Here is an 18,883-nt window from a genome sequence, read left to right as displayed (position 1 = left end):
CAAAATTCACCTGCCCCATGCAGGCCAGCTCCTGTTGTTAATTCATGCTTCCTGATGGGTGCCCTTGATCTTTGATTGGCTGCTAAAATGCTTTGAATTCTACCTGCTATTAAAATAATCTGTTCAAATACAGGTATTTTTAAAAAATATATCTCTGCTGTTTTCTTATAGCTTTCTACAACCTTTTGAAATAGTGTTTTGGGAAGTGTCTACTATTTTCTAATCAGAAAATGCAAAATAGCTTTTTTTAATGAACGATACGCAGTATAAGTTTATATGTGATAGGAGCCGAATTAGGCCATTCGGCCCATCAAGTCTTTTCTGCCATTCAATCATGGCTGATCTATTTTTCTCGATTAACCCCATCCTCCTGCCTTCTCCCCATAACCCTTGACACCCGTACTAATCAAGAATCTATCTCTGCCTTAATATTTGTGAGTAAAATCGTAAATGAATGTTTTCACCAAGGAGAAGGATGTGAGTGATAGTGAAAGAGTTCAGGAATAGGTCTATGGGTAACTTGGAGCAGGTCTGTTTGAAGGAGGAGAACGTGCTAGATGTTATGGAATGCATTAGCATTGAGAGATCCATTCGAACTTGCTGTGCTTAAGTTGGATGTCAAGACCACAGTTCCTAATATATGTTTGACTGCAGAGCACTTTGGAATGTGCAAAGGTGCCTTGAAAAAATGCACAAATGTTTGAGAATGAACTGCAGATGCTGGAATAATTGAAGGTAGACACAAATGCTGGAGAAACTCAGCGGGTGAGGCAGCATCTATGGAGCGAAGAAAATAGGCGATGTTTCGGGTCAAGACCTTTTTTCAGACTGATGTGGGAGTGGGGGGGGGGGGGGGGGGGGGGTGGCGGGAAATGTGGGGGTGGGGGGGCGGGAAGGAGAAAGGAAGATTAGAGGCGGAGACACCGGGTTGAGGGAGAGCTGGGAAGGGGAGGGGAAAGAAGGAGAAGGCAGGGACTACCTGAAATTGGAGGTCAATGTTCATTTCAAAAAAATTTTTTTTTTGAGAAAGCAACGTGGCTGTCGTAACGGAACATTGACTTCTCCAATTTCAGGTAGTCCCTGCTTTCACCTTCTTTCCCCTTCCCAACTCTCCCACAGCCCACCGTCTCCACCTCTTCCTTTCTTCTTCCCGCCCCCCCCCCACCCCCACATCAGTCTGAAGAAGGGTCTCGACCCGAAACGTCACCTATTCCTTCGCTCCATGGATGCTGCCTCACCCGCTGAGTTTCTCCAGCATTTTTGTCTACCTGTGGGGAAAAAAGCACAATCATTCCTTTTCTGGGGAATGTCTTGTCGAAACTGAATTTGGAACTGGCATTGGGCGGGATATGGGGATTATCTACATTGTGTTTTAAAGACGATGGAGATTAAGTAAAGGCATTGTTGTAGGAAGGAACTGCAGATGCTGATTTAAACCAAAGATAAACACAAAATGCTGGAGTAACTCAGCGGGTCAGGCAGCATTTCTGGATAGAAGGAATGGGTGACATTTCGGGTCGAGACTCTTCTTCGGAACTCAGTCTGAAGTAGGGTCTTGACCCCGAAACGTCACCCATTCCTGCTCTCCAGAGATGTTGCTTGTTCCCGCTGAGTTACTCCAGCATTTTGTGCCTATGTAAAGTGAGGCATTGTTCTGGCAGTGGATAACGTATTTAAGGACAACAGGTAACCAGTGACCTAGAGAAGAAGGGTGGTGTCTTGTGTTACTGCTCCACGCCCACCATAATGAAATCCGCTTCCATCACCAGTTCAGGCATGTAGACCAGCTGTTGGTCAGGGGCATGCACATGGTACAATGCTCACATTTAGAAGGTTGAGGCAGCCAGAAACGCATATCTCACCAGGTGTTTTGAACTGAACTGGATAGCTGCCAAGAAAGAGATGTGCTATTCATGCACGAAGTGAAGTTGTCTGTCGAAACAAGATGCTGTGAGTATTTATGTGCAAAGAGAGTTCAGGGGAATTTGTTAATGAACAGGTGAGATTATAAAGATTCCTAGTTTGGGTGAGGTCTCCTCACAGGGGGCCGCTATCTAATGGGCTTAATTTTTTCAGTATCGCATCTGATGGAATGTCTGCTTCTCAGCACCAGAGACCCGGGCATGATCCTGACCTCTGCTGCTGTCTGTATGGAGTTTGCACGTTCTCCCTGTGACGACATGGGTTTCCTCCGGTGCTCCGTTTTCCTCCCACATCCCAAAGGGGTGCGGGTTTTAGGTTAATTAAGTCTACTTCTCTTTGATCCCTCAAAAGGATGAATCATGATTTCGTGTCTTGAAGGGACACTGTATCTGTCTACAAATGCAAGTCTTTTTTGATAGTATTCCGATCCTTAAAGCATGAAATTGATCTAATTTATACAGACTTTGGTCTGCATAGTCATATAGCATGGAAACAGGCCCTTCGGCCCAACTCGCCCATGCCAACCAAGATGCCTCACCTGTGCTAGTCCCATTTGCATGCGTTTGACCCATTAAAACTTTCATATTCGCACTCCCGTCCTACTACTTTGAAACAAATTTAAATTGAAATCAATTTAATAAACCACATTTTTAATTAATTCCTCTAAAGAAGAATTGGGTCATTGTGCCTTTGAAAAGCCTTGCTTTATAAGCAATGGTATTGATTCCTATTGTGTAGTAAATGGTAAGGGATTGCGTTGATTTGTGTGAATTAGCAGTGCATTTTTAATACAGTGTTAATACAGTCAAGTTAAGAATAAAATCTAGCTCGTCTGACAATTTTTTTGAATGTGCCATACTCACAGAGGCAACAAGGGTGGCACGGTGGTGCAGCGGTAGAGTTGCTGCCTTACAGCGCCAGAGAAACTAGGTTCGATCCTGACTACGGGTGCTGCCTGCACGGAGTATGTACGTTCTCCCCGTGACCTGCGTGGGTTTCCCCGGGATCTCCGGTTTCCTCTCACACTCCAAAGACGTGCAGGTTTGTAGGTTAATTGGCTTTGGTTAAATTGTAAATTGCCCCTCGTGTACGTAGAGTTAATGTGCATGGATCGCCAGTTGGCACGACCTCGGTGGGCTAAAGGGCCTGGTTCCTTGCTGTGTCTCTAAATTAACAAAAAAACTAAACTAAACTAAGTCAAATACTTGAGGTTTTTCATCCACGTTTCATTTTGACATCCGAGTAATTATGACTTTAAGGCAATGGCTTTTCTTTCTGCATGAAGTGATTGTTGCTGTGTTTCCAAAATACACTCTTTCTCTATTACCAAACCCACTTGATGAGCCCTATCTAATTCGACAACCAATTGTGGTTGAGTCTTTTTTATTTACAATTGTCTCTATTGTTACACCGAGGCCGATGCTAATTTGGAAGTGAAGCCCTTGCCTGCAGCTAGTCGGACACACTGATAGATTCTTTCAAGCACCAAAAGAACCAACCTATGTGGCCGAGGCCACGTTTGCTGGTAAATGAATTGTCCCTTCATTCTGATTGCCCATTAATTTGTGTTAATTGGTTTGCGATGGTGTCACACAGTTTTTCCTCTGTCGCTCGATTTTAATGCTGCTGACATGGCAGAGTTGACTATCACTAATCAGGTAATGGCAGTCAACGTCATGGCGATTATTCCCCTTATCTAATTGTGGGCTGGCAAAGCCAAGAGGATTGTCCTGTTGAACGCCGACATTGAGCAGATTAGGAAATTGCTGCTTCGTTTCTGCAATGCACCACATCCAGAAATCTGGAAAGCTCACTGATGCAATTATAAAGAAAGCACATCAGCGCCTCCACTTCCTGAGAAGATTACGGAGAGTCGGTATGTCAAGGAGGACTCTCTCGAAGCTCCACAGGTGCACAGTAGAGAGCATGCTGACCGGTTGCATCGTGGCTTGGTTCGGCAACTTGAGCACCTGGGAGCGGTAAAGACTACAAAAAGTTGTAAACACTGCCCAGTCCATCATCGGCTCTGACCTGCCTACCATCGAGGGGGATCTATCACAGTCGCTGCCTCAAAAAGGCTGCCAGCATCATCAAGGACCCACACCATCATGGCCACACACTAATCTCCCTGCTACCTTCAGGAAGAAGGTACAGGAGCCTGAAATCTGCAACATCCAGGTTCAGGAATAGCTACTTCCCCACAGCCATCAGGCTATATTCAATGGTATATGGACACACTGATCTGTTCTGTATTTATGCCTACTATATTCTGTTGTGCTGAAGCAAAGCAAGAATTTTGTTGTCCTATCTGGGACACATGAACTAAAGATCTCTCACTAAAGATAATGCCCCCCCCTTTATGTCCCCCTCCTGTGTCCCCCTCCCCTCTCCTCCACCTCTCTCTTTCTCTCCACACTCCCCCCTTTCCCTCTCTCTATCTCCCCCTCCCCTCCCTCTATATCTCCCTCCCTCTCTCTCGCATACACCGCAGCCCCCACCCCCCCCCCCCCCGGCTGTGGAGAAACGGGCACTCCCGCAATGCAATATGCCACTACTTACCTGGTGTGACACGAGGCAGCTAGGTATTGTGTGTGTGTGTGTGGAGATCTGAATCTATGGGAGCACTGCGCATACGCTAGAGTGTGTGCGCCATTTTGCGTCACCAGCGTCCCCAAACAGCGCATGCGCGGATGGTCGCAATTCTTTTCCCCAAAAGCTTCCAGCGGGCCGGAACCAGAATTTCGGGTAATTCCCGTCAGTGGAAATGCTGATAGCGCTCCAATTTTATATTTTTTCCCTCAGGATTTCTTTACTGGGGGGGGGGGGGGGGGGGGGCAAAAAAAACACCCTGTCCGGAGGCCCCCTGGATTTTGAGGCCATAGGCTTCAGCCATGAAGCCTGTTGGTAAATCTGGCCCTGCCGAGGCCCCCGTAGATCTCGAGACCCTAAGCTTAAGCTTGTGAAGTTTATACGTAAATCCGGCCCTGACTGGACGATACCTCAGCCCCGGGCACGGAGAAACGGGCACTCCTTTTTTTCCCCAAATCATCCCGCGGGTCTGATTGGAACATTCGCGTGTAGTTTAACACCCCCCAATAAAAAAAAAAAAACGATTTCCCCTCCTGCAACGCAACGCAATATTCCACGGTCCCACTCACCCAAACTAGGCCCGGGGCGTCGAGGCGATGCATTGAAAATGGCGGCGCATAATCCCGCCCACTGCGCACTCGTGGAGAGACAGAGCCATTTTACGACGCTAACACGCCACCAGCTTCCCCCAACTGCGCAGGTCGCAAGTATTATTATTTTTTCAAATCCGAATTTCCAGAATTTCCGGTAAATTCCTTCAAAGTGGAAACACTGATTGCACTCCAATTTTTTTTGTTTTTTTTCTTTCTTGGGATTTGTTTTTATTCTGAAAGAAAGGGGGGTGCGACCACACCCAATGCCCCCCCTTCAGACGGCCATGGGATAACATAGAACTAGAGTGAACGGGTGATTGGGAGTCAGCTTGGTCTCAGTGGGCCGAAGGGCCTGTTTCCATGCTGTATCTTTAAACTAGACTATTGTTGCAGAGTAAATGAGGGGTGTTTGGGGTGACGGCATCTAGTCAAGGGGATCCTTCGGCAAAGTTGGCTTCAAAATATATCTGTGTTTTTTGGATCAAGTGTGGGTGGGAGATGGATGAGTTTGGCCAAGGCTGAAACCTATAAACTTCTCGGAAAAGCCAATTCCCTTCTGTATGAGCTTCTTCCAGCAAGCTGCAAGCTTTTAAACCTCCTCCCACAAGACTGACTGCCCCGAATCATTAACTTCCCTTGGTTTTTTGTCTTCTACCGCACTTCCCCCACCCCACCCCCTCCTGCCCCTCGTCCCCGAGTCTTGCATATTGGCCGTGATCCATAAGTAAAAATGAAAATTAATACGACTCTCATATTGACTTTCCCCGTGGGGTCATGACCTCTCACCTCTCCGAAATGCAAACATGCCTACATCCCAGCAGAGAATCTCTATAACGTCGCTAGTTCCACCTTTGATTTCACAATCTGCCTTGGAAAAATCTCCAAAAACAAACATTAATTATTTGCCTTATTGGTAGATATGTTGACCTTTTGTGCTTTGTAAATATTAAGCTAAAATTCCTCGCCTCATCTCTACTTTCAGTCTGAGGAAGGGTTCCGACCTGAAATGTAACTTGTTTTTCTCCTGAAATGCTGCCTGACCCGCTGAGTTACTCCAGCGTTTTGTGTCTATTTGAAAAATGTAAAGTTATTTTTCTATCCTTCATTTTATTCCAGATGATTTGTACTTGGCTCGGTTTTTTTTTTGTTTTTATTTCTGATCAATCTCCTCTCCTCCCTATCTCCTTTCCCCTCCTCCCCTGGCCGATTCTGGAAGATGAAACATTGCCATAGAATGCTTGCTCCTTCCGATGCTTTGCCTAAGTGGCTATTATCTGAGTGTAGACATTGATTCCCAGCGTACAATTTGACCCAATCCACCATTCTCCCATTTGTACATCGACTCCTCCTGCGGTAATAATTGGAAAGTAATTAGGAATGAAGAGTCCAAGCTATCTCTTCTCCTTCCCTTGATTTAGGTTTATTGCTGAACAGCAGAGGTTAAAGTTCTTAAACCTGAATCAAACATCACATATTTCCTGTGGACACAAGGAGCTGTGGTTGCAGCCTAACAAAAATAGACTCTCATCTACTTCCCATCCCAACCTCTGCCTTCCTAGATTTCCTCCAATCTGTATAAAGTTTAGGGCACGCTAATGGCGCAGCAATCGAGCTGCTGTCTTACAGCGCCAGAGATCCGTGTTTGATTCTGACATCGGGCGCTGTCTGCATGGAGTTTGTACGTTCGCCCTGCGACCACGTGGGTTTTCTCCGGGTGCTCCGGAGTTCCTCCCACATTCCAAAGGCGTGCATGTTTGTAGGTTAATTGGCTTCTGTAAATTTGTACCCCAGTGTGTCGTACAGGGATCGCCGGTTGGCATGCATTCAGTGGGCCCCTGTTTCCACGCTGTATCCCTAAATTAAACTTATAAAGCTAAAGTTTTTATTGATTGTTGGATCTTGTGTGCTGATTGTTTGCTGTGCCAGATGTGATCCCAGGCAAGGGATCAGCTCTGATGCAAGTCAACTGGGGTTCAAGATCATTCCGAGGAGGCCTCCAGCTCCATCGATGGTAGGCTGCAGAGCGACCGGAGATGTGATCCGGAAAACAATCGCATCTCCGGCAAGGTAAGAAACTGAAAAAAAGATTCCCCCCCCCCCCCCCCCCCCCCCTCCCCTCCCCCTCCCCCTCCCCCTCCCCCCTCCCCCCCCTCCCCCTCCCCCCCCCCCCTCCTCCCCTCCCCCCCACATAAAAAAACAAACCGGAGAATATTTACACAAAGTTTTAGCACACACTAAAAATGTTTTAAATAGACGAAAAAACAGACAGACTGTTGGCGGGGCTACCAATCGTGCCAATTGAACCTATGTCAGGGTGGGGACAGCTTTGGTGTTTCCCTGTCTAGGATATCTGGACCCAGAGCTGATTACAATGTTTCAGCTCAGAACTTTACCGTCATCTGAAGAATGGTCCCAACCTGAACCTTTGTCTGAGGGAGAAGAAGGAGGGAAGAGACAAAGACTTAAGACTTTTGTCTTCCATCACAGTGAGAAGGTGCCTGGTGAACTCACTGTGGTGGATGTTAATTTGTGTTTATTGTGTGTTTTTGTCATTTTTACTATATGTAGGACTGCAAGGCAACGACAATAAAGACTACTTTGACTTTGACTTTGTCCATTTCTTCCATAAGAGGAATCCTGATCTGAATCATCTCGGAGTGGCCTATTTCTGTGTTCTATAAGTTCATGAGTTAGGAGCAGAATTAGGCCATTCGGCCCATCAACTCTCTTCAATCAGGGCTGATCTATCTTTGACTCTCAACCCCATTCTCCTGCCTTCTCCCCATAACCTCTGACACCCGATGTTCACAAAGCCTTGTTGATTTGCCCATTATAGTGTATGTGCTGAGCTTGCAGGGCCAACCCATGAGCTTTGCTTTGCATTCTTTCCTCCTCTGAGTGTAAAGATATTACAACATTAGGAGATGGCTGCAATAATACAAGTCTGAAGATATCTTTAATATCCCAGTGAGATCATTTCTGCTTCTTTGGAGCAGTGAACATAATGTGAAATATTTATTCATATATGGTTTATCTCCAGTGGATTTTATTTCCACAGAGAGATCTGTATTGAGCAGGTTCTGCCCCATCTACATTTCTTCCAAGACAAGCCCCTCATACCAAGGGATACATTTACGAATATGATACTTGAGTCTTTTTAGTTTAAGTCAGATTGCTGTCTCTGCTTTTCGTCTTTGCTCTTAACGGCAAACAGCAGCTTAGCAGCGACCTGCCTGAATAATATTATTGCCCCAATGTTTTCATCTATTGAATAAAAATTCATAGTGAAACACAGGGTTGTAAACGTCGCCTAATCTTGCTGATTAACTTTCTGTCAGATGGCAGGAGCCTGGTGTTTTGTCAGGTTCTATTCACTGAATGCAAATGACGTTTTAAGAAGCTTATCACGTTTATTTTGCCACTGCAAATTTGAATCGCAGGTACCCGGCTCGCTGTTTGCTTCTGACATTTAGGTCAACTCCTGGAAGCAAGATGATCAATTCGGGCAGTGTTGATCCAGCAGTCTGCGCTGGCTCTCTGTCAATATGCCTTTTGAATCAAACAAACACACAAGACTTGTTAGCGGTATTTCAAGCTTGTAATATTCATGGACCTGTGAACAAGTCACCCATCCGACGAGTTTACTCCCAGTAAACTGCTGAAGCTAACGAGATAACAGAGAGAAAGAACAAAGACTCCTTTTCTCCCCCTCAGCCCCTGCACCATCTCACACACACACAGTGTTTTTGCTTCGTTCACAAGTCAAATATATATCGTTAAAAATAATTTATTTACTGCTGAGTCTTGAATTATTCCAATTTTCTACGTGAACTTTGAACATGCTGTCATTCTCATTTATTCTCTTGCCTTCTTCAAAGGTTTATTGGTACTTTATTGTCGCAAATATGCGCTACAGTGAAATTCTTTCTACGCAATTCAATAAAAAAAAAAATCTCACTGCACATTAGCACAATCATAGCCAAGCATGAGAGTTCAGGGGTCGTAGGTAACACTGAGGTCATTCACACGAGTTGCCACGTTTTTGGTCCCCGTTAAATTGGAATTTGATTATGAAAATCATTGTAGTGAAATCTTAGCATAGCACAGCATGATGAAAAATGTATCTCTCTCACTGTCTCATAAAGAGACATGATTTGAAAATCAAATCTGAAAATGTTTTACCCCCTTGACTTCAGTCATAATGATGGTTTCAGATCTATTTTGCTCGAGATAACATGGCAGAGATTTTCTGTTTGCTGAATATAATTACTATCCAGCCTTATAATTAAAGTAACCATAAAAAACATTAACAAAGTACTGTAACGACATTTATAAGAAATTTGGTTGGGTACAAGGATGGGAAAGGTTCAAGTTCAAATGAATTTATTGTCATGTGTCCCTGTATAGGACAATGACATTCTTGCTTTGCTTCAGCACACAGAACATAGTAGGCATTTACTACAAAACAGATAAGCCTGTCCATATACCATGATATAAATATACACACATGAATAAATAAACTGATAAAGTGCAAATAACAGATAATGGGTTATTAATGATCAGAGTTTTGTCCGAGCCAGGTTTAATAGCCTGATGGCTGTGGGGAAGTAGCTATTCCTGAACCTGGTTGTTGCAGTCTTCAGGCTCCTGTACCTTCCACCTGAAGGTAGCATCCTTTTTGAGGCAGCGACTGCGATAAATCCCCTCGATGGAAGGAAGGTCAGAGCCGATGATGGACTGGGCAGTGTTTACTACTTTTTGTAGTCTTTTCCTCTCCAGGGTGCTCAAATTGCCGAACCAAGCCATGATGCAACCGGTCAGCATGCTCTCTACTGTGCACCTGTAGAAGTTAGAGAGAGTCTTCCTTGACAAACCGACTCTCGGTAATCTTCTCAGGAAGTAGAGGCGCTGATGTGCTTTCTTGATAATTGCGTTAGTGTTCTCGGACCAGGAAAGATCTTCAGAGATGTGCACGCCCAGGAATTTGAAGCTCTTGACCCTTTCAACCATCGACCCCGTTGATATAAACGGGGCTGTGGGTCCCCCTCCTACTCCTTCCAAAGTCCACAATCAGTTCCTTGGTTTTGCTGGTGTTGAGGGCCAGGTTATTGTGCTGGTACCATATGGACAGTTGCTCGATCTCTCTTCTATACTCTGACATCCCCATCAGTGATAAGTCCCACAACAGTGGTGTCGTCAGCGAACTTGATGATGGAGTTCGCACTGTGACTGGCTACGTAGTCATGAGTATAGAGCGAGTACAGCAGGGGGCTGAGCACGCAGCCTTGAGGTGCTCCCGTGCTGATTGTTATCGAGGCTGACACATTTCCACCAATACGAACAGAGGTTTAGATAATATGGTACAAACATGGGCAGGTGGGACGCGTTAAGGTGGGGCATCTCGGTCGTCATGGGCAAGTTGGGCCGAAGGGCCTGTTTCCATGCTATATAACTCTATGACTCTGTTCAAGAAAGAACTGCAGCTGCTGGAAAAATCGAAGATAGACAAAAATGCTGGAGAAACTCAACGGGTGCAACAGCATCTATGGAGCAAAGGAAATAGGCAACGTTTCGGGCCAAAGTTTCGAGTCTGAAGAAAGGTTTCAGCCCGAAGCGTTGTCTATTTCCTTTGCTCCATAGATGCTGCCGCACCCGCTGAGTTTCTCCAGCACTTTTGTATAACTCTATGACTCTAGTTGTTCCCTTGTCATTGTGCCATCATTTCCAAATCAATTTTTTTTCCTTCTGATTTTTGTTTCCATTCTCTGCTAGCTTCTCGTGTTAGCAAGGATAACTTGGCAAGGCATCTGTTTCGGACATCCATGTAGTTTAGTTTGGCTACGTACAGTTTCTGATTATTCTGGAGCAGCATTTACTGGTGTGACTCCAAGCTGTTAGACGTCTGCCATTTTCAGTTTCAAGGAAACCACTGACTATTTTTAGAGCTTGAATTTTTACCAAAAGTACATTCCCCAAGATCAATTCACATTTAATTTTTATACTGAAAACTCTTTGAAAATAGATGTTATTAAGTCAGTCATACGTCAATTTCAGAAAACATTTTTTTTTTAAAGAAAGGGTACACAATGCACAGATATTTATTTTCAAAGAGTTTATTTTCAAAATATTTATTTTCAAAGAGTTTTAAGTATAAAAATAAAATGTGAATTGATCTTGGGGAATGTACTTTTGGTAATAATTCAAGTTCTATAAATGTGACGTTTCGGGTCGAGACCCTTCTTCAGACTGTACCTGTTACCCGTGACAATAAAGAAACCATTGTCCATTGACCGCTTAGTGTACAGCTCAATGTCTTTACTAATTCTAAATTCCCATCCCACTATCTCAGTTGCATCAACGATCAACATATTCCACTCAAAGTTAGACAAAAATGTTGGAAGAACTCGGCGGGTGAGGCAGCATCTATGAAGAGAAGGAATAGGCGACATTTCGGGTCGTAGCAGCAGAAGTAACAAAGTAACATTAGACCTGAAACATCACCTATTCCTTCTCTCCACGGATGCTGCCTCAAACGCTGTTCCTCCAGCATTTTTGTCTACCTTTGATTTTTCCAGCAACTGCAGTTTTTTCTTAAACATATTCCACTCAGTATCCAAAAACAGAATATTTGATCCGCCTGTACCTATTTTCTATATTTCTATGTGTCACTGGAATGAAAGATTGGTGCGTTTGACACGTATTTCAGAAAATACCTGAGAGATTTTGGCCAAACTGGAGACTGAACTGAAGCAAAAACCAAAAAAAAAATCAGAACTCAATTATAAAATTCGAGCCCAAACTATTCTGCTTGCTTCAGTTAAATTCCTTTTTGTCAGTGTTCTGGAGGTTGCAGTCCAGTGGTGAAGGTGACTATGGAGGCGTTCAGCTGCTTGGTTACTGTTGATCCCACGCCTTTGTCAGAATGACGTTACTTGTTTGGCACAGCGGCACTTCAGAAGAACTGAAGAATGTTAGAGCTAGAAGATAGAGCAGACCAGCACAGGAACGGGCCGGGCCCTTCGACGGAGCAAGTTGCCTGAAACCTTTTGATCCAGTCTCATTGCAAAAACAATGCAGTGCTGAATTTTCCAATGAGGCAATTTGAGCGTAAGCGATTTATTCAGGTTTTTTACACAGAAGCGGCGTTCCATTTGAATTCACTACATTCTTGCTCCAGAGGAGGGAATTGTTCTGGTCGATTCTCGTGAACTAGCCTTTATTCTGCTTTGTGGTCGACTCTCTGTGAAACTGGAAGAGCTCTTCCAATACTGCAGGCAAAATGAATAGATTTTTTTTCCCCCCTCTTTTATGAAGTAGTAGTATTTTGCCTTCTCTTTCCGCCCACAGCCATGGTGTACATTGTGATCTTTTATAGTGTTCTTTCTGCATAGATTTCCTTGGGGCCCTGGTTGGGGATACTGCAAAGGCATTCAATTTATGTCGGTGCTTTGTATACCATTGTGTGGGAACGTCTGCTTCGAAGTGTATAGACGAAACACAATAGGTGCAGGAGTAGGCCATTCGAGCCAGCACCGCCATTCAATGTGATCACGGCTGATCATCCACAATCAGTACCCCGTTCCTGCCTTATCCCCATATCCCCTGACTCCGCTATCTTTAAGAGCCCTATATAGCTCTCTCTTGAAAGTATCCAGAGATCTGGCCTCCACCACCCTCTGAAGCAGAGAATTCCACAGAATCACAACTTTCTGGGTGAAAAAGTATTTCCTCATCTCCGTTCTAAATGGCCTACCCCTTATTCTTAAACTGTGGCCCCTGGTTCTGGACTCCCCCAACATCGGGAACATGTTTCCTGCCTCTCGCGTGTCCAAACCCTCAATAATCTTATATGTGTCAATCATCCTTCTAAATTCCAGAGTATACAAGCCCAGCCGCTCCATTCTCTCAGCATATGACAGTCCAGCCATAGTATAGCTTCAACAACACTTTTGGAGGACACATACAATCCAATAAAACTTTATTTATCCCAGGAGGGAAACAGTTTAAAAAAAAAAAAACCCAAAGATCCATGAAACATGACAAGTAGAATGGATTGGGGATTTCCAAAGATTGGGTTCTTCAGACTGTCTAAAGAAGGGACTCAACCCGAAACGCCACCCATTCCTTCTCTCCAGAGATGCTGCCTGTCCCGCTGAGTTACTCCAGCATTTTGTGTCCCTCTAAACTTTTCCTATCCCTGTCCCTATCCAAATGTCTTCTCAATGTTGTCGGTGCAGGATCTTCTGGTGAAATATGGTTGCCTTTGTGTTTTGACTGAAGTGAGGCAGTTTGTGATGTATGTGTGTTTCGGATCACTGGTATCTTGCCAGCAAGGAAACAGCTGCAGTGGCTGACTCGGAATGTAAATGGACCATTAGGTTGGAATTATGCTTCGTAGGAAGTCATAAAAAATTTAATACTTCTGCGACACTTTGTTTTGTATTACAAATACGTTTGTCCATCTTGCACCCAGGGTCATTTATCTTTAACTAAAGATCGGCTTTCTGAGCCAGTGTGTTTTGCAATGCTCCATACACTGCATAATATGGCAATGTTGGAAAGATTGATAGGAAATGTTCACACTTCATGATTACAAGTGGAGCTCACGGTTTACAAATCCCAAGAATAAAATGTTTGCCTTCCTTGTTTTGTTTTAAACCATACTTCATGTTCACGGATAGTAGACGCAAGATGCTGCAGTAACTCAGCGGGACAGGCAGTATCTCTGGAGAGAAGGAATGGGTGATGTTACGGGTTGAGATCCTTCTTCAGACTGAGAGTCAGGGATGAGGGGAAACTAGAGATATGGAAGGCTGCAAAGAGCATGTAAGGTGTGAAAAGGACAGATTAAAGCAGACACTGATCAAGGAAATGTACAATGGTTCGTTGTATAGGAAGGAACTGCACATGTTGGTTTAAACCGAAGATAGACACAAAATGCTGGAGTAACTCAGCAGGACAGGCTGCATCTCTGGAGAGAAGGAATGGGTGATGTTTCAGGTTGAGACCCTTCTACAGACTGCATTTTGTGAATCTTCGGTATAAACCCAGCATCTGCAGTTCCTTCCTACACAATTTGGAGAGGTGCCCTCTTTCAACGCAGGTGGCTTATCTGCTCCTCGGGTGGGTAACAAAAATCCTGTGGTGCGACTGTAATTCAGATAGAATCAAGTAAATGATCTAGTGCTTTTGTACATCTCCGGGTCAACATTTCTGAAGTATGTTCTCCAGAATGTTGTCCGGATAAGAAGGTGTTACCAACAAGTAGAGTCATGGTGATGCAGGTAGACACAAAATGCTGAAGTAACTCAGCGAGACAGGCAGCATCTCTGGACAGAAGGAATGGGTGACGTTTCGGGTCGAGACCCAGTGTGGAAATAGGCCCTTTGGCCCAACTTGCCTACATCAACCTACATGTCCCAGCTGCACTAGTCCCACCGGCCCACGTTTGGTCCATATCCCTCCAGACCTGTCCTGTCCATGCACCTGTCTAACTGTTTCTTAAACGCTGGGATAGTCCCAGCCTCAACTATCTCCTCTGGCAGCTCATTCCATACACCCACCACCCTCTGTGTGAAAAAAATACCCCTCAGATTCCTATTAAATCTTTTTCCCCTCACCTTAAACCTATGTCCTCTGGTCCTCGATTCACCTACTCTGGGCAAGAGACTGTGCATCTATGCCAAGGGTTCCCAACCTGGGATAAATTTACCCCCAGAGGGTATATTTCACCCAACCAGGGGGTATATGTGTTGATTCTGGATTTGTACATATTTTTTCTCATTGACTGACTGTGTTTGGTTCTGGTATACCGGTATCTGTTCATCATTAGTTGTTCATGAATAAGTGAAATAACATTGTTGTGTGTGCTATTAAAGTTGCCCGGGGTAAACGGGACAAAAAATGTTGGGAACCCCTGATCTACGCGATCTAGTCCTGGCACCATCCTTGTAAATCTTCTCTGTACCCTTTCCAGCTTGCTAGCCCGAGAGTTTGGACAAACTTGGATTTTTTCCTCTCGAGCGTCAGAGTCTGAAAGGAGACCTGATAGAAGTTTATAAAATTATGAGAAACGTAGATAGGGTAGACAGAGACCGGGGTCACAGATGACAGCTGCCACAGACGGTAAACTGTGATCACCTACATAGAAACATAGAAAATAGGTGCAGGAGTAGGCCATTCAGCCCTTCGAGCCAGCACCACCATTCAATATGATCATGGCTGATCATCCAAAATCAGTTTATAAATATGATCACCAGTCTGAGGAAGGGTTTCGGCCCGAAACGTCGCCTATTTTCTTTGCTCCATAGATGCTGCTGCACCCGCTGAGTTTCTGCAGCAGTTTTGTGTACATCCAAAATCAGTACCCTGTTCTGGCTTTTTCCCCCCTATCCCTTGATTCCCTTAGCCCTGGGAGCTAAATCTAAAGGGCCTGTCCCACTTAGGCTGTTTTTTGGGCGACTCCAGACTACTAGGCTGCCACATGGTCGCTGGGGTGTCGCCTGTATGGTCGTGAGTCGCCTCCTCAGTCCCGCAAAGAGTCACAGCGTCTTTCTGGTCGCCACTGGATTTCCAACATGTTGAAAATTTTTCTTAGACAGTCGGGGACAGTGGGCTTGACGCCAATGAGCGTAGCTTGACTTCTCCTGACGTGGGCGCTGTCGTTGTTGTCGCCAGGTTCACGTAGGTTGTCGCTGGTGCTGACTCCAGTTTTCTTTTGTTGTTAAAGTAATGATTCTATTTCAAATTTTATGTCGAAGGGGTGGGGGGTCCAGTTGCTGGTTTTTCAGCGACCTGCTACGACTATGACAGTCGCCTAAAAATAGTCTAAGTGGGACAGGCCCTTAAAACTCATTTGAAAACCTATTCACTTGCCATGCAGCAATAGTGCTGAGTTAAGCTCGCACAACTGCGAAAATGAGAAAACTGACCTAAATCAAACCTGCATTCCACGCAAGTATAGATTATTTTTAACATGTATGTGTGTGTCTCTCTGAGTCCTTTGATTATACTCGCCTCCGTGGATCAAAATCAAATACCCAATGAATTCTGTCTAACATAAATTTCACCCACTAGTCTCTGAAGATTATACTGTGCTGAGTTAGCAACTGTGATCACAGATCTCTCTCTTCCTTTTAACTCCAGCTGTTTGTAGATTGCTTATGGTGCATCTTCAATGTACACAGGAATCTGGGGTCTCTGAGTAAAGGCCCTGTCCCTCTTTCTCGAGTTACTCACAAATTCTCCCGAGTTTTCCCCTTGCTTCAAACTCGGAGATTGTCCGTAGCGAGTCTGTAGATATTTCATAGTGGCTCGTAATGCCAGCCTTATGCCCCTGTCCCACTTAGGAAACCTGAACGGAAACCTCTGGAGACTTTGCGCCCCACCCCAGGTTTCCGTGCGGTTCCCAGAGGTTGCAGGTGGTTGCCGGAGGTTGCAGGTAGTGGAAGCAGGTAGAGAGACTGACAAAAACCTCCGGGAACCACGCGGAAACCTTGGGTGGGGCACAAAGTCTCCAGAGGTTTCTGTTCAGGTTTCCTAAGTGGGACAGGGGCATAAGGTACTCGGCATCAGGTAAGTCGGGACTTTTTTTCAGCATGTTGAAAAATGTCCACGGGTAAAAAAAAATAGCCCAGTGTATCTTCGGCTAGCTATTACCGTAATTCTCCCAATTTGAATCAAGGGGAAAACTCGAGAGAATTTGTGAGTAACTCGGGGAAAGTGGGACAGGGGGCTTTAGGCATCTGTTGTTTCCACACCGTACAATCTCTTAGTACCCTTCCACATCTCCAGGCTCCCTCTCCCCTGACCCTCAGCCTGAAGAAGGGTCTCGACCCGAAAAGTAACCCATGCCTTCTCTCCAGAGACGCTGCCTGTCCCGCTGAATTACTCCAGCATTTTATGTCTATTTTCAGTGTAAACCAGCATCTGTAGTTCCTTCCTACGCATCTAATCCAGATTGCTAAATTCAGTACATCTGATTTTTTCTAAATGCAAAACAAAAATAGCTTTTAAGTTGGATTCTGTTATGAAACTCTCTCATGAAGTACACTAATGGAAAAAAAAATATTGCCACCTGAACAAGTTTTTAGGATCATCAGTATTCAGAGATCATGCTCTCAGCTATTTAATGTTTTGCAGGATGAAAGGCTATGATGGATTTGTGTTACTGATGTACTGCTGATCCTTGCCTCTGTCTATGAGAAAGGAGCACATGAATAAGAGCTTAATTATTAATTGACATCATTTGGATTTGAAAGAGTTGAATTCTTCCCCATACTGCTGCCGTTTTTTGAGTGTGATGTTTAAATATTTTATTTCTTGCAAGATTTTAGATAATTGCAGATCGACTTTAAATCTCATTCATCAATCTTGCGTTGAAACTAAATAACCTGCCATCATTTCTCCATGCAGTTATTTCCCCATTCATTGTTCGAGTGGTTGAGAGATGCAGCTTGCAGACAGACTCTTTGCCCTAACGAGACCACGCCAATCACCAAGCGGTCATTTAACTAAAACTCCTGTCCCACGGTACGGGTTCATTCCAAGAGTTCTCCCGAGTTTGCCCTGATTCGAACTCGGAGATTTACGGTAATGGCCACTCGTCGGTACTCGGGGCTCTCGTGGACATTTTTCACCATGTTGAAAAATCTTCACGAGTCTCTCCGTGCTTTCCTGCCGTTAGCGAGTCTTCCCGAGTACCTGCCGTTAGCGCTAAGAGACGTCCCCGAGCTCCGACATACCCGCTACGTTCATTCTCTGTGCTTACCACGAGTTTGATTTTTTTAAACTCGTGAGAGCTCTTGGAATGAACTCATACCAAGGGACAGGGCTTTAATCCCACACTGATCCCATTAATTCTCCCCACGTTCCCGTCAACACCTTAGTTGAGCTTATAGGACTTGATATTACAATCCCAACTATAATTGGCACCTTCTTAATATCTTGATTGGGGAGTGGGGAGGTAAAGACTTCATTGGGGTCATCAGGGCACCCTCCTTACTTGGTGTTTCGTTGATAGAGCCACGACACCTCCAGAGGGATCAATATCCTATCGTTCACTTCCCGAGGGAGGAGAGGGGTGATACAGGAGTTCAGCTGGGAGCACTGCCACTTCACAGTGCCAGAGACCCAGGTTGTCAACACTATCCCGGTCCATCACTGGTTCTGACCTCCCCACCATCAAAAGGGTGTACGGGAGTCAAAAAGGAAGTCATCGGAGACCCACACCACCCTAGCCACACTCTCATTTCACCCCTGCCATTGGGAAGAAGGTACTGGAGCCTGAAAACTGTAACATCCAGATTCAGGAACAGTTTCTTCCCTACAGCCATCAGGCTATTAAATACAACAACCTCCAATAAGCTCTGACTACTTGGACTATTCATACACTATTATTGTTTGTTGTTTTTTTGTGCACGTATGTAAATGTGTGTGTATATACCATATATATATATGTATATGTATATGTGTATATATATATATATATGTGTGTGTGTGTGTGTGTGTGTGTATATATATACGTGTGTGTATATACGTGTGTATATATAGTATGTGTGTGTATATACGAGTACACTACAAAGCCGTGCAGTTTTGTAGGTTAATTGGCTTCGTTAAAAATTGTAAATTATCCCTGGAGTGTGAAGGATAGTGTTAGAGTAGCAGGGATCGCTGGACAGTGCAAACTCAACGGGCCGAAGGGCCTGTTTCTGCGCTGTATCTCTAAATTAAACTAACCATAGGAAAGCTTTAGTTTGAAAAAGTTTGTCTTTAGGAAC

General features: G+C 44.6%; 1 protein-coding gene across 1 annotated transcript in view; it reads left to right on the top strand.

Annotated features, from left to right (window-relative positions):
* nav2a (neuron navigator 2a) overlaps positions 1 to 18,883 on the top strand; it is a 572,427-nt gene that overhangs the window by 35,029 nt on the left and 518,515 nt on the right.

This window comes from Leucoraja erinacea, chromosome 18, assembly GCF_028641065.1.
Source record: "Leucoraja erinacea ecotype New England chromosome 18, Leri_hhj_1, whole genome shotgun sequence".
Lineage (NCBI taxonomy): Eukaryota > Metazoa > Chordata > Chondrichthyes > Rajiformes > Rajidae > Leucoraja > Leucoraja erinaceus.
This window is presented reverse-complemented; position numbering and strand designations above follow the sequence as displayed.